Genomic DNA, 16,145 nt, shown 5'->3' with positions numbered 1-16,145 from the left:
ATGTCTAAAATGTATTGCCTTCTTATCTTCACTTCTTAGAATTTCATATCTTCTTCAAGAGTCAGCTATAGTTCAACTTTCTCCATGAATCTGATACCTCTACCCTGATATATCTGATAGTTTTCCTCCTCAAGGAATCACATAAAATTTATTTATATCAAACATACACATTATGTTTATGTGATTGTTCCCTAAAGAATACGAGCTTCAAGAGGGCAAGGAGTGTTTCATTTTTTTACTTTGAATTTCAAGGGCAAAATTCACTATCTGGAATATATTAGGTGCTTAATAGATACAAGTTTATGGTTCGGTTGTTTGGCTGATCTTCTGTAGTCAATACAAGGAATAAAAATCACATTTCTTCTAAGATTACATATTGGAAGGGTGTCAGAACCGGATCACCTTCCCTAGTGTTTAACATGGAGAAAAAAAGCAGAATAACAATAACTCAAGTTTATATTGCGCATTATAGTTTTTATAACACTTTCCTTACAATAACAATTTCCTCATCTGTGAACCTATTATCCTTTCACTTATTCACCACACTCCACATTGATCCTTTAAGAGTTTGTAGAACCATAAAGTGAATCAGCACCCTGGCCAGGGGCAGCTTCAAAGCTGCTGAAATCAGTCAACTGTATCTGTACTCTGGCAAAGAACAGTGCTGAACTGCTCATAGTGAAGCTGCACTTCCCTTTCAGAATGACTGTATGGTGTGAAACAGGTGGGAGAGAAGGGCAATTAAGAAAAACAAAATGCAGATCTCATTGCTGATAATAGCAAGCTATTCAAAACTAGAGAGTCTTATAACAGTTTAGCTTCCTTCATAGAGTAACTCATACTCTAGTAACACTCTACTATTGAAAAGGGGAATGTGTGTATTAGTGGGATTTCTTGGAGCATTTATGGCATTTTTTTTTGCACCTCTGTGCTTCTTGGTGTGCCTTCAATTCTTGGAAAAGTGGCCATGGGAGCAATATGTGTCTATGTCACTCCTCCCAAGAGCAGTTTGTTTGCTGTGGTTACACTTGGTATATTTCCATTGCCTGTGGGTCAGACTTCTGTTCTTAAGTGAACATTCAAGTATTTGAAAGTAGTCATGTCATTAAACTTTTTTGTTTGTTTGTTTGTTCCCAGATGGCAGAACCAGGAGCAATAGTTGGAAGTTGAAAAAAAGGCAAATTTAGGCTTGATGTCAGGGAAAAAACTTCCATACAATTAGAGCTATTTAAAAGTAGAATGGGTTGCCTCAGGCAGCAGAAAGAGCTCCTTCATCAGGACTTTTTTTATTTTAAAAAAAAACTAGGTCTTCCAATGTCATCCAAGCTAGGAGTACAGGGGCTTGATGCCACTCTGATTGGCATTTCTAATCTGGGTTGATTGGTCCTTCATTAGACAAACTGATGTCCCCCTGCTCCTGGGGGTTTATTATATTAATACCAAACTTCAGAGGGATACTTGATCAGTTTAACAGCATTCTTGAACTCAGGATATCCACTCTCATCAGTTTCTTCAGTAGCAGGGATTACAGGGAGATATCACTATGCCTGACTTATTAGGGATTTTCATCCAGAGATGAGGATGATTACTAGTTACAATAGCAATTCTCTTTCAGAGAAAATTAGGGGCTAAAGTCAGAGGGAATAAATCATCAAGTGGGTCCTTTCCAAACCTAAAATTTTATAATTCTGGAAGTCTATGTGAGTGCTTTAATGAGGCCCTTTGGAAGCAGTTTGGAGTTGAAGCTCTAGTATGTCATCTGTCATGAACTAAATCATCAACCTTAAAATGATTTAAGAAAATGTTAGAACTGGAAGGGACCTCAAAGATCATATTGTAGAATGACTCTATTTTATAGGAAACTGAAGAAAAAAGAGGAAATATGAAATGCCTATAGGCATGTTGTCAGTAACCAAGTGCAAATTTGTGTCAGGAGGGATTCGATGGAAGGTGAGAGCATTATCAGCTATGGACTATTGAGAGGGGACTTCCCCTCACCCACCAAGTATCCTTCATTTTGTGATGATCATGCTTTCTTTGGTTTATTTTGTGATAATCATGCTTTCTTTTGATTTGTTTGTTTAGCAAAAACAAATAACACAATGATGATATTTAACAGTGTATGTAAAAATCTGTGTAATCCCCAGATCCTTTAATACAAGGAGAAGTATTTGATCCCTGATCATCTGATCCCTAGATCAAGATTGGTTGGCCACCAAAATTTGTCAGAGTTTGATTTCCTTTTTAATATCACTTTTTGCTTTCTTTCTTATAGTCATACTCTTTGCAATGACCACTCCAGAATATAATTGCACTACTGCTCTGAATGAGATTCTCTCATACCCACCTCTTCTAGGAAGAAAGAAAACCATTGTTTTCTTCTCCCTTTTCCTTTTCAAACTAACACACAATTTTTCTCAGTGACTAAAAATGCTTTACTTCATCATTTGACAGGAGAAACAAATAAAGGAAGGGTAATATAATGGATAAGAGGGAAAGAGTTTGTATATTATTATATAATGAGGCAGCAATGTTGTATAATGCATAGAGTATTTGACTTGAAATCATTAGGACTAAGTTCTAATCTTGTCTCAGCCACTAGATAAAACCCCGGGCAAGTCATGTAACCTCTCTCATTCTGAGTTTCCATTTGTAAAAAGAAAATTTTACTTTACCTTCCAGACTTGTGAGGATCAAATGAGGCAGCATATGTAAATAAGGCCATCATTAATTCTGGCTATATGTACCAAATTCAGGGAAAATAATCATTCCTTTTCCTTACCTTTTTTTATCCTTCCCAATTGACCTCTTTTAATCAGCCCAACCTTGATAAGAGCTCTATTGTAATTATATGGCTGATAGATTTGACAAACAAGGTGGCTAATTCATCAGCCTTCAGAAAGCCTTGGCTCTGGGTATGGTACCTTGGATTCAGTCACTCATTCTTGAGCTCTTACCACTTGGGTCTCTTATTCTAGGATTCATCATTCTAGGCCTACTAGCTGTGGATCTAGAGTTCTTTTTTTCTGAGATAAGACTAGAACTTGAATGAATCTTGGCTCCTACAATCTTTCTCCTTAAGCATGTCCATTCCCTTCTTCCAGCATTCATTTCCTCCCAAAATAATTTCTTTTCATTGATAATGTACTTACCAATTCTGGTTGATTCAAATTATTCCTTTCATTTCATGAGCTGGATTGTTAGATACCCTAGGACTATACTCCACTGGACGTCTTTTTGACCAAGTTGAAATTATTTCTTATAAACAGCTTTAAATGCCAACTAATCTTTACAATACTTAAAAAAAAAACAAACAAAAGAAGAACCACAGTCAAAAATCCAGATATATTTGAAACATGTAGATACCTTGTACCCAAAATGAGAAATGATAACATATCACTCTACCTCTTTTCCCCTTTCCCTATCACTCTTAATTAGGCAGGCTCAAATCATTATAATAGGAAGTTATACCCATACACAGGAAATGTATAAAATCCCTGTGAGATTTTCTATTGAAGAAACATGAACATGGTATGGTGGAACATACCTATAATTCCTGTTATTGGGGAGGTGGAGGGTGGAACTGAGGGGTTTCTATGATGCAATGGGTTGAGCACCAAGCTCTTCATATTAAGTTCAGCATTTACATGGTCACCAGGATGCCTAAGGAGGGGGCAGACTAGACCAAGTTAGAAATGGATCAGATCAAAGCTATTATGTTAACCTTGCCCTATCCTGAAGGGGTATGAATAGCCTCTGTACTTCCAGTTTGGGCTAGATAGGAAGAGCCAATCCTGGAAAAAAAAGGAAAAAGAACATATGGATATGAATTACTCCAATTTCTAGGACACTAGCCTCATGTTCTGCTTTATGATGATATAATCATTTTTTCACTACCATGTTTAGTTGAAAAAAATATTCAGAGATGTTTTTGTAGAGCTATAAAATTTGACTCTGCTCTGTTCCTATTCCAAAATATTCAGTTCTACAAGTTCAAAGGCCAATGGAGAAAATATCTTCTCTGCTCGCAATCATTTTATTTTTTTTAGTCTAGGTATTTCTCCATCCCAATTATATGTCTATGCAGAACATTTCTCGCTATAATTCCCATGAAAATTCTCACAGGGTACTGAGCAGGGATAGGAAAGCTTCTTGCTAGTGGCTCTATTTTAATGTTGTTTAGTCGATTAGTCAAATTTAACTCTTCATGACCTCATTTGGGATTTTCTTGACAAAAAGTGCTTTTTTGTGCAGTGATTTGCCATTTCCTTTTCCAGCTCATGAAGAAATTGAAGTAAACAAGCTTAAGTGATTTTGCCCAAGTTTATAACCGGTGTCTGAAGTTGGATTTGAACTCAGATTCTCCTAACTCTAGACACAGAATTCTCTCTACTGTGCCACCTATGTTTCTTTAAATAATAGTATTTTACATCACCAAAAATCATAAGCATTTAATTAGCCATTTTGAAGCTAGGAATCCTCTTAACATTTACTGTCTTTAATAAAAGCAGCCCAATTAAAGTGAAGGTTTCCTGGTCATTTTGCACCACCACTACTGTATGTGATGTTTACTTTATGGTTGCTATTCTGGCATCAATCAAAGACAGGGCGAAACATCACTTTCACATTTTGCATCTGACCAGGCTCTATCACTTACTATGCTCTCTAATCCTAGGAAAATCAATTCACATCTTTGGGCCTCAGTTCCTTAATTTAAAAAAAAATCAAATTGATCTGTATCTCTAAGATGCCTTTTAGTTCTATCATTCTATTGATTTATTACTTGAAGAAGATATCAGGCCTACTAATTAAGAGAAGAATTGTAGGAATTGTACTTAAAGGGCAGATAGTTTTCTCTTTCAATAGTCATTATGTATTTGCTATTTTTTTAAATCTTTCACCAATCCAAAGATCTTTGACAACTTCCTTCCTCTTCTCAGGACAACTTAAAATAACAAGAATATTTTTTATCTCTTTCCTTCTATTCAATCTATTCTCTATTTTTTGATAACCATTTAAGAAATAGCACCCTTGTATTCTCTTCTGACTTTAGACTCTGTACCTTAGCTATGATCTTTATTCAAATAGTCCATGTAGCCTTGAGATCAGACAGGGCATAAAAGGGGAGATGGTGTTCTTTTCCAATTTCCTTGTTGGGTTTTCCTGCTTCTTAATTCCTGTCCTACTGATTCTTCTTCTCTCCCTTAATTTAACCTTTTCCTCTTCCCATAGCTACCTCTATAGCACAGGTTGTCATTACCTAATATTTGAATTTCTATTAGTCTCCTTCCTACTTGGTTTCTGTTTCCTCCATTTCTTTTCTCTTCCTGCTTCTAGAACTTCTAAAAGCTGAAAATTCTTACTTTCATTATGTTACTTCCTTTGTCAAAAATTGACAACTCCTAATGCTTACTTAGTTAAATAAAAGGATCTCAGGTACCCAGAGATCATCTAGTTTAATGCATACCTAATCAGAAACATCTTGGAATATATACCTAATGTATGTATTATTATGATTAGGTAATGCATGCCTAATCAGAAACCACCCTGAGTAGGTGACTCCAAATTCATGGGGAAACCTTTGATAAGAAGCTTATTACAAAAGGCAGGCTATTCCACTTTTTGCCTTATTTATTCTCCATTCTTGAAGGCACATTTTCCTAATCTCTACTTTGTTTCTTTCTTTGTTTCTTTCACAATTCTGTATTCTCCCCAATTTTAAGTAATCTCTCTCCCCAAATTAGATTTTATATTGTCTGTTTATGCGTATTTTGTCTACTCTAAAAGGATGGAAGATTCTCAAAGACGGAGTTTCATTTTTTTTTCTTTGTGACATTAGAATTTAGCAAAGTGTCTGGAACAATTTAGACACTTAAAATGTTTGATCAATTTCTTGACAGTAGTACTTGTTAGCAAGAGCATCTTTATGTTCATTTGAAAGCTGACTTTTTTCAACTTCCTAGTTCATCACCTCAAATCTTTCTTTTGGTGGATAAGGAGGTAGTAATGTCATTAGAGAAATGAGTAGGTGGAAAGAATGAGAGAGAAATAGATCCAGGTTGAAGGGCACTTTGTTAGATATGGAATGGGAACACAAAGAAAGGGATGGGCAGAATGAGACATGAATGTTATTGGGTTGAGGGGAATAAAAGTTGAGATGATAAGTAGGATTGAGTTGGGATTAAAGAAGATAAGAAGAGGACAAGAAGCTGTTTTTTTTTCTAACTGGCTCCTGATGAATTATTCAATGGATAAGAAGAGACATAAGAAAACTATAAGAAAGGGATGGGTAGTAGAGTGGGTGAGAGAAGCCCATAATCTACCTAGAGGCATTCTAGACAAAGCTGCTTCAAAAATGTGTCTTTGCTTCATAGGGAGTCTAATGGAGAGAGGAAACGTATAGAAGTATAAAGAAGGAACTGGTCAGAGACCAAGCCTGAGTCTAGATTTACCCTGGACTTGTAAAGTCCCTATAGATAGCCCTATTATACTGCTTGGACAAATAGATGGCCCTATTATACTGCTTGGACAAAGTGTAAAAGAAAAACTAAAAACTTACATTCCCTTGATATTTTTCCACCAGAATCCTGTGAAATAGACAATGAAAATAACATTGTCTTTTTTATGGATGAAGACAGTGAAGCTGTGTGGTTAACTGCTTGCTTTTAGTCACATAGATGGCACATGTCTAAGGTAAATTTCAAACCCAAGCCTCTTGACACCAAGTGCAGCACTCTTTCTTCTATGCAAAAAGAGAAATAGAATCAGCAGAAGTTGGATTAAGTAGGTAGGTCAGGGCAGTAGAGGGCAGATTTGGGAAAACATCTCATTTTCTTCCATTCAATTATTTATTATCCTTTTGAATTTCAGCATCCCCAAGAGACTTCCCATGACTCTATCTTCCATCACTTTGTTCTTACTCTCCCCTCCATAACTCTCTATTTCTTTTCCTTTCCTTTTATTTCCCCCCCTCAGTACTGACTTGGGCCCTAGGCCATCTTATCACTACTCACCAAAATAGTCAAAAGTGATAAATGAAAAAGTGGAGCAAAATGAGATGAATGGAGCCTTTCTTTCCTTTCTCATATCCCTGACAGTGCCGAATGAGCATTTTCAAGGTACCTGAGGGAGCTAGTTACAGTTTAATTTTATTTCCTTTAATTTTATGAGCAGGAACCCCTGGGTTGATCAACATGAAAGAAAATGATAATTTGCAAAGTTTCTCTTCCTTCCTCAGTTCTCACCCCAGTTGTTTACCCATCAAGAAAGAATTTTTCCTTACAAGGTATATTTTCCATTCAGCAATCTTCATTTATTAATTTGGAATTATTAATTATTAGCCTCTATCTATTTGGTAGGGTTTTTTATTTTGTTTTGTGTGCATTCTTTTGCCATAGCCACATCTACAGATATATTTTTATGGGTTTAGTGTCATTGTGGTTCATCCATTTTAGATCATAACTTCTAATGATATGGTGGCTATATCTGATTAGTTAGGCTTTCCATAAATTACCAGTCCCTCACTTTTGAACATTCTGTACATACAAAAGGATTTTTTTGCCAAATACCTACTCACATGCCTTAACAACCCTTATGGCTTTTGAATTTTAATTTTTTTGAATTTTGAATGGTAGGTCATTTTCTTTTTTGCCAGTTACCAAGCTGTTAATTCTCTTTTTATAGTGTTTTTGTATAACTCTATTTTTCTCTATTCTAACATGGTATTCTAAAATAATTGTATTCTAACATGGTATTTCTAAAATAATTTTACAGACTTTTAAAAAATCTCTTTTAGTGCTCTTCTAGAAACTCTTTGTGGGCATGGGTTCACTATGCATTTTTTTTTTTGAGGCTTTGCTTGAAGATATTTTTCTCAGTCATTATCTTCTTTTGAATTTGTGTCTGTGATGTTCCCTATTATCATGTTAGCTTTTTATGATATATTGTTTGCTTATTTTTCCTACCTACTTTTTCTTGACTTTGCACTCTATATTAAAGTTATTCTCTGTTCACCACTGAGGAAGATAACTGGGCTATATTTTATGCCTTTCTTCTGCTTTCATAATTCTGTCCAGGGATCTATAAGTTTTTGATGTTTCCAATGTGATGGGATCCAGGAAGAGATCTGTTCACTGACTTTCTAATTTAAGCTCTGGTCCTTATGCAATTAGGTCTCCTGTTTCTTCAAGACTATGATATCTTCTTTCCACTATGAAATTATAACCCACAACTGTATAATAGGTGATAGAGCTATTATCGCAGGACTGCTCCATTCTATCCTGGAATCATGACCTAGAACTGATCAAATTTGTCCCTGAAATAGAATTTCTACTACAACAACCTAGCCAATTGATAATGCAATTCCAAAAATTTACAATTGAAAAGTAAATAAGTTCTCTGACAGTCATTCAACTTTTAGTCAACTTTGATTATTAAGAAGTTTTTCCTTAAATGAAGTGGAAATCTACCATTATGTAGGTTCTGCTCATTAATCCTATTTCTTTCCTCTGTGTTTAAGCAAAAGTCATATCCTCTCTTTCCATGTGACAATTCTTCTAAATGAAAACTTAGAGCCTGTGATCATTCCATTTCACCCCCCCCCCCCCCCCCCCCCGCCAAGATTTTTCTTCTTCAGATTAAATGTCTCTGGTTCACAACTGTGGTGTCCAAAACTGAACACAATACTCTAGATGTTATTGGACCATATTTGCATCAGGGCAGATTACAGTAGGATTCTTACCTTATTTGTTATGTTTACTATTTATCCATCGATGCAGCCAAAGATATTATCAGTTTTCTTGACTCTTATGTGGTTGTTGATTTATATTGACTTTGCTGTCCATTAAAGCCTCAAGTCTTTTTATCACATGAACTGTTTGTCTCACTTTATTGATCCATCTTGGTTTGCACTGGTTGATACCTTTCTTTTCTCATTCTACTCTCTGTTCCCTTCATGTCCTTCTTTCTTAATATACAGTGAACAGCCCAAAATACTACCTGCTCTTCTTATGAATTCTATCCACAATATTTTCACTGATCAACATGGGGAAAATGTTTACAGATTCTACATATGTCCAGAAAAAAAATAAGTCCACATATAAATATGTCTACATACTCCTTAGCCCATTCCCTCCTATTCTTCTAGACCAAGAAGGACCCAGTTGATCCTTGAAACTTCACTTTCTCTAAGAAATGCTCTTATAATGCTCAAATGAGCTCTTATAATGCTCAAAATAACTTCAAATCAGTTCTCCTCCCTTTGATATCCTAGAAAACTTCCTTTCTGAGCCATTCCTTTGGTCCTTTTTATGAGCTTTTAATTGTGAGTCTTTGGTATTTTTGACTTTGCTATCTTTTCTTTTTTTAGATATAGAGAAGCAATGTGAAATAGTGGCCAGAAGAGTAACATGTTTTTCAAAACAAAAGAAAAATACAAAACAAGGTTTAACTCCTACCTTTGATGATATATGCTACTCTGTGATCATGGAGAAATTCCTTAACCTCTGAGTACTCTAGTCAACTCAAAAGACTACTTTATGGTTATCCTTGCATATATTGTTCTGCTGGTTCTGTTTTCTTTGTCCTGTATTGTTCACATAAATCTTTCCATAATTCTATAACTTCTTCATATATTTCATATACTTCATTTCTTTAAAATTATTTCCTTTCTGTCTATGATTTTCTTGGGTCAGAATAACACAAGAATATGATTGCTGGGTCAGGATTTTAAAAGTTTGGCAATTTTTTTCTTAACTTCCAATTGATTTCTAGAATAACGACCAATTAACAGCCTTAATAACAGTTCAATAATGTGTCTGTCTTTTCAAGTCCCCTCTAAAATTGACCATTATGATTAATCTCTTCCTGACCATTTTCTCATTACACAGCTACACTCTGACCATCTTTCTCTTCCTTTCCTTCCTTCCTTCAGTCTTGGATTTTGCCTCTGAATCACACAGCTCTGATATGTAAAAATTCGCTTTATCTTTTTTTTTTTCAGATTTTCACTACAATTCCTGAGTAGTGCCAACACACCTTACTGTGAGAGTATCACTTTATTTTTTGGAGCTCCTCTTCATGAGTCATCTTCTCTCATTAGAATGTAAGTTCCTTGAAGGCAAAGACTGTCTTTCTTGCTTTTATTTATATCCCCAGAACTTAGCACTAGTGATGGATCCATAATGAGTGTTTAATGAGAGTAATGCTCACACTATCATCTATCTGTCTATCATCATGATCTTTCCGTCAATTTTTATTTATCTTTCATCTGCTTCTCTATCTATCCATCAATCTTTAGCAATTTGACTCAACTGTTTTATTTTATAGTTAAGGAAACTGAAGTCCATAGCAGAGAATAATATCATAAGTTTTGAAGCAAGAAATATCTTAGAAATCAGATAGTTCTCTTTTTTCAGCGATTAAACTGAAACCCTGAGAAGGGAGTTCACCTCCCCATGGTTACATAAGTAGAAAAGAGCAAAAATGAAATCATAAATATCTAGGTCTTCTGACTTCCAATCTAGAGCTCTTAGCTACTCCATCTCCAAACCATTTTTGAACTTCTTCCTCTCTGAACCTCCTTAGCAGAGAGATAAAAATCCCATGTTTTCATGCCAACATTAATCCTTGACATGTTTTTACTCAGCATTAAGTATATATCTATCCAAGAAAAATTATTTACAATCATATATTTGTGGAATATACATCTGAAAAGGAGCTTAGAAGCCTTGTAATTCAACTTTCTTATTTTACAAAGGAAGGGATATAGGTACACATTATATCAATATGTACAGTCAAGTTCATATATATATAAAATAAACAAACACACCCTGTATATATAAATATATATGTATATATATATATACATATGCATATACAATATGTATGGGTATACAAATACATATGTGCCTGAGTATACTTGTACATATTACATCCATCCATCCAACTATATAAGTATGTAATGTTCACATATGTACACACACATATATATACACACATGTACAAATGTTTGTATAACTATACATATATGCACATATAACTATCCATGTGTGTATATAATTGAACAATACACAGGCTCACGGGATCACATGTCGATAATTGGAAGGAATCTTAGAACTAATTTAATCTAACCCTTTTATTTGAAAGATAAAAATATAAAAAGTTTCCAATCTACATGGTAGGTGCAAATATCAGGAAGATTTAATGAATCTTATTGCTAATTTCTAGTCTGGACAAATGCTCAATTGGGAACTCCTGGTAAAGAGACTCTCTGCCAATGGAAGTTGTCACCTGCTGTATAATAGGACTCTGAGTGCTTAATTGACTTGCACAGGGTCACACATGTGTTATGTGTTGGAAATAGGACTTGCATCTAGGTCTTTTGACAAGGAGATCCATTCTCTGCCACAATGCTCACCTAATAGGAAAACATAATAAACAGTAAGCAATGTAGTTATAGTGTTTGAACATTTACAAAGCACCTTCCCTCCCAGAAACACTGTGAGGTGGGTAATGCAATCATCTTTATCTTCATTTTATAGTTGAAGCAAATAAAGCATCAAACTAAGTGATGTATCTAGTGTCACCCTGATATTGGATATCAGAGTTAAGATTTGCACCCAAGTCTGCTGGCTGTAATTCCAGTGTTGCTGCCCTCCTTTCTCACCATTCTCAGTACTAACAATATAAAACCCCAAGCATAGAGAGTTTTGCATTTTAAAAAGCATTGTTGACAAGATTCCCCTATTTTTTGCTAACAAAGTGAAGGGGCTGGCTCATAGTATTTATAATTGAAAGAAACCTTTGATAACATCAAGTACACCCTCATTATATTAAAGATGAAGAAAATAGGGACAAAGGACTTGTTTTTTCTGATATTGTCAAAAACTCTGAAACTAAAATTTCTCTGTCTGATGTAGATAGATGGCAGTCATTGTGACTCATGTTCCTAGTGGACATTTCTACGTTTCATTCCCCTTTCCCTTTTCTTAGATTATAAACTCCTGAAAACACTGGCATCTTGAAATTGTGTTGGTCAATTCACTTCAATAAGTTTTAACTAAATATCTACTTTACCCGAAGCATGTGTTCGTCCTGTTCATACAAAGACAGAAATAAAAAAAAACCTCTACCCTCAAGGAGCTAACATTTTATTGGGAAAAAACAAAATCTACAACAAATCCAAGAAACCAAAATAATAGAAGCTAGTACTTCCATAGAACTTTTAAGTTTGCAAAGCATTTTATTTTTGTTACAGCATATATATATATATATATATATATATATATATATATATACCCAAAATTTTATTTTAATATACACATATGTTTATATGTATAAATTTGGAGTGGCAATGAATAATCAGGGCAGGATGCTAAAATGAAGAAAGGACTCTTATACAATATGACCTTTGAATAGAATGGAGCTTCCCTATGTATATGCTTTGGAAGTGCAGGGTAAATAGCTTATGAGGGTAAAGGGCCACCATGCATGTACTGATTATCTCCTTGGAAATTAAAACCAAATGACCACCACAACCATTGTCACCACTCAGGCTATGAAAATGTTAAGAAAAAGAAGGGAATAAGGTAGAAGTGCTCAGTGTGTCTTCCCAGAAAAGCTCTCCATCCATAAATACGTCCACTGGAATGCAGGACAAAACATAATGTATAAAAGATTGAATAGAAGATATATTATGCTATTGCATAGCAATCCTGTCTGCAGGAATTTATTGCTTCGATATATTCCCCATTAAAAGAGGTTCTGCTAGCTGAGAGAGAAGTTCAATTCATCTTATATCTGTTGAAAACCATCAATATTATGGTTTACCCATTTAAACTGGAAATGGGACCAAATATTTGGGCTATTTATAATAAAAATATGAAAATCTTGGTAGTGTTGTTCATCTACTCACTTGTCCTGGTTAATCTGAAATCATTTTACAAAGGTCTCAGAGGTTTTATCTTATGGAGGCTTTGGTAAGTTGAGAGGCAAAAAAACAAAACAGGAGGCAGACTGAAACTCAAGTGATTCTCCAAAAAGCTGGACATAGCTGCCCTAATGAATAGGTGCCACAGAGAAGGGACATGAGCTGAGTTCAGCCTAAGGGGCAAGGCAGGAACTATGACAAGGTGCTTTGTTCCTTGGAGTTCCTTGAGTTACTGTATTATGAAGGCTTTAGTGTGCTTCTAAGATTAGGTTTTACACAGAGTGGTTTCAGTAGTAATAAATTTCCCTGGCCCTGAAGGACTTTGGAGACTTTCCTTTTAAGGGCTTGTGTGTCAAGGTTAAGTGTCAAGGCCAGCAGTATCATTAAACAGGGATATGTACTCAAGTAAAGAAAGAATTCAGATCTATTACAATTCAACAAAAATGTGTTAATCATCTACTATGTCATCTTACTAAGTAATGGGCAATTGGAAAATGAAAAATGGCATTCTTCCTGCCTATAAGGAGCTTATACTTTAGTGTCACTAGGAAGGATACAATAACTTTTGCAATGGAACAATCTTTTGCTTTAAGGAATTTAAATCCTAGCAGAATAAGGAGAAAATGCTAATGAATACAAACATCACTACTAGCATTTATATAGTATTTTAAGGTTCCCAAACATTTTTACATAAGTTATATTATTTAATTCTCACAACAATCCTGTGAATTAAGTGTTATTATCACCCCCATTTTTCAGAGGAAGAAACCAAATCACAGTGAGGTTATAAGACAATAAGTGGTAAGACTTTTTAAAAATACTACAGGTACTTATACAAAGGGCATGCTGATACAGTACTCTGTACCACTAAGAGATATCAAGAGTGTCATGATAAGAAGGTGAATGTAAGAGTTTCAAGACTCCATAAACCTTAAATGTTTCCCCATAAACCTTCATTTCTGCTAAGATCCCTCATTCCAGATTTCTGATAATTGCATCAATAACCTTTCAATCATCCATTCTCCAAACCTTGGAAATTCTGTTTTTTTCTACTTCCCACAACACACTAGCCAACTGCCAAGGTATATAAATTGTATTTCTAAAATACTTGTCCCATCCATTCCTTGCTACCTTAATTCAGTTACTCATTGATTCTTCTTTGGAGTACAGTAATGGGTTCCTAACTGGTCTTCCTGCATCTGGCTTCTTTCCTCTGCCATTCATCCATCACATAATTCCTAAAGTTACCTTGATAGTCCATAGTTCAACTGATCCATGCTACTCCTTTGCTCCACAAAACATTCTCAATGTGACTTCTCATTAACTATAAAGGAAAAAAAAATTCTCATCCTAACATTCAAAGCTCACTATTTCCTGATTTCTCCAACTGCTAAAGAGCTCTCTCACTAACTTCCTTTTGCTTAACTAGTTGATATTTTTATTATAAATATCAACATTGATATTCACTTATCACTCTTGATGTTATATATATAATAAATACATAGAAAATTACATTTAATATCAATCTAGGTGTATGTATAGATATCAATATTGAGGTGCTTATATCTTTATAAATATTGATGTTACATATAAGTAACACTTTCAAATAATTATACATTGTAGCTTTTGTAGAATATAAGCTTCTTGAGAGCAGGGATTTTTTTTTCCTCTTGCACTCCTAAGAAAATAGTTCCCAGCATGTAGTAGACACTGCCTAAGAGTTTGCTGATTAATTGAATACAGATAAACTATATAAAAAGTAAATGATTTGGCAGGGGGAGGGAGAAAAACTAGCAGAAAACTCAAGAAAATATTCATGGAGAAGGTGTTGCTTGAACTGAACTTTGAGGAAAACCAGATTCTAAGAGACAGAGATGATATGGCATATTCTAGTTACAGAGGGCAATTGTATGAGCTTAGGAGAAAGTAGGAAGATAGAATTCTAGGATATTAGGATTTAAAATTAGAAATGACCTTGAAATTCTTATTGACTAGATCATTAAGTACTATGGAATATGTCATATCTCTTTAATACTGGACTCCATGATGGCATTGACAGAATCTTATTTGAACTTTTCATGTCCCTCATGCATAGTGCTCCACAGTCTCTATACCTAGGTACTTAATAAAATTTTGTTAAACTGAATCTTGTTTTTTTCTAGATTTTTACTAAGAATCAAGGTCTCCTGGCTTTTGCCAATGTTGGATATTTCTACCATTGATCATCTTTTGCAGAAATCATTGAAGCTCACCAAATATTTGGGTTATTTATAATAGCCTCAAAGTTGACAGTGGGATGGGGTTTTCTTCTCCATTTCACAGAGGGAATGCTGAGACCCCATCAGAATACACACACACACACACACACACACACACACACACACCATGTAAAGTAAAGCAGCTTAAGTTTTAGGACCTACATCTTCAGTCTAGTAGGTGGCAGGTGCCAAATGGCATATGTGACATGTCAATAAATGTTGTAGTTGGGAACTTACTCCCATTACTGTTAGCATCATTAAGAAGCATTGACTGACTGTCTGATAGAGTTTTATAGGACCATACAGTCCTAGAGTTGTACAGAACTTCAGAAATAGTGAAATCCAATTACTCTGTTGTCAAATCAATGTCAACAAGCATTTGTTAACCACTTACTATATATAGTCCAGGCATTCTCTTAAGTGCAGAGAATACTAATACAGACAGAAAGAAAGATAGTTTCTGTCCTCAAGGAGCTTACTTGAGAAAGTCCAGAGAATCATGAGTGGGGCCCAGAGGGGAATGACAACATAGCTTGACGGGTTTTTCCTTAAAATAAAAATCCTGGGAGAAACCAGCCTATGTTGCCTTCCCCTACCTTATTCTGGGCAAAAATGGATTGACAATCAATTCAAAACTAGCTCAATCCCAGTTTGTAGCTAGCTTATTGCACCTAGCAAGGATCAAATAAGTAGTATTGAACTTAATTTTTTACCAAGTTGCTGATGTTTAAGATTCAAGACCATAACACTCTTTAAAAGTTTCACCCAAGATACCTTCCACATTCTTCTTAAGATGAGACACTTTCCTTTAAATTATTTTTTCCTTGCTTGCCATTATGCTTCATTCTCCATAGAACCATTCCCCCAAATCTGACCTGCAGATCCACAAACTCCCTTGAACCCTCAGAAGTCAAATCCAAACTCTTTATTTTATATATGAAGAAACTGAGGCAAATAAA

This window comes from Sarcophilus harrisii, chromosome 2 (genome assembly GCF_902635505.1).
Source record: "Sarcophilus harrisii chromosome 2, mSarHar1.11, whole genome shotgun sequence".
Classification (NCBI taxonomy): Eukaryota; Metazoa; Chordata; class Mammalia; order Dasyuromorphia; family Dasyuridae; genus Sarcophilus; species Sarcophilus harrisii.
Note: the sequence above shows the minus strand (reverse complement) of the source record.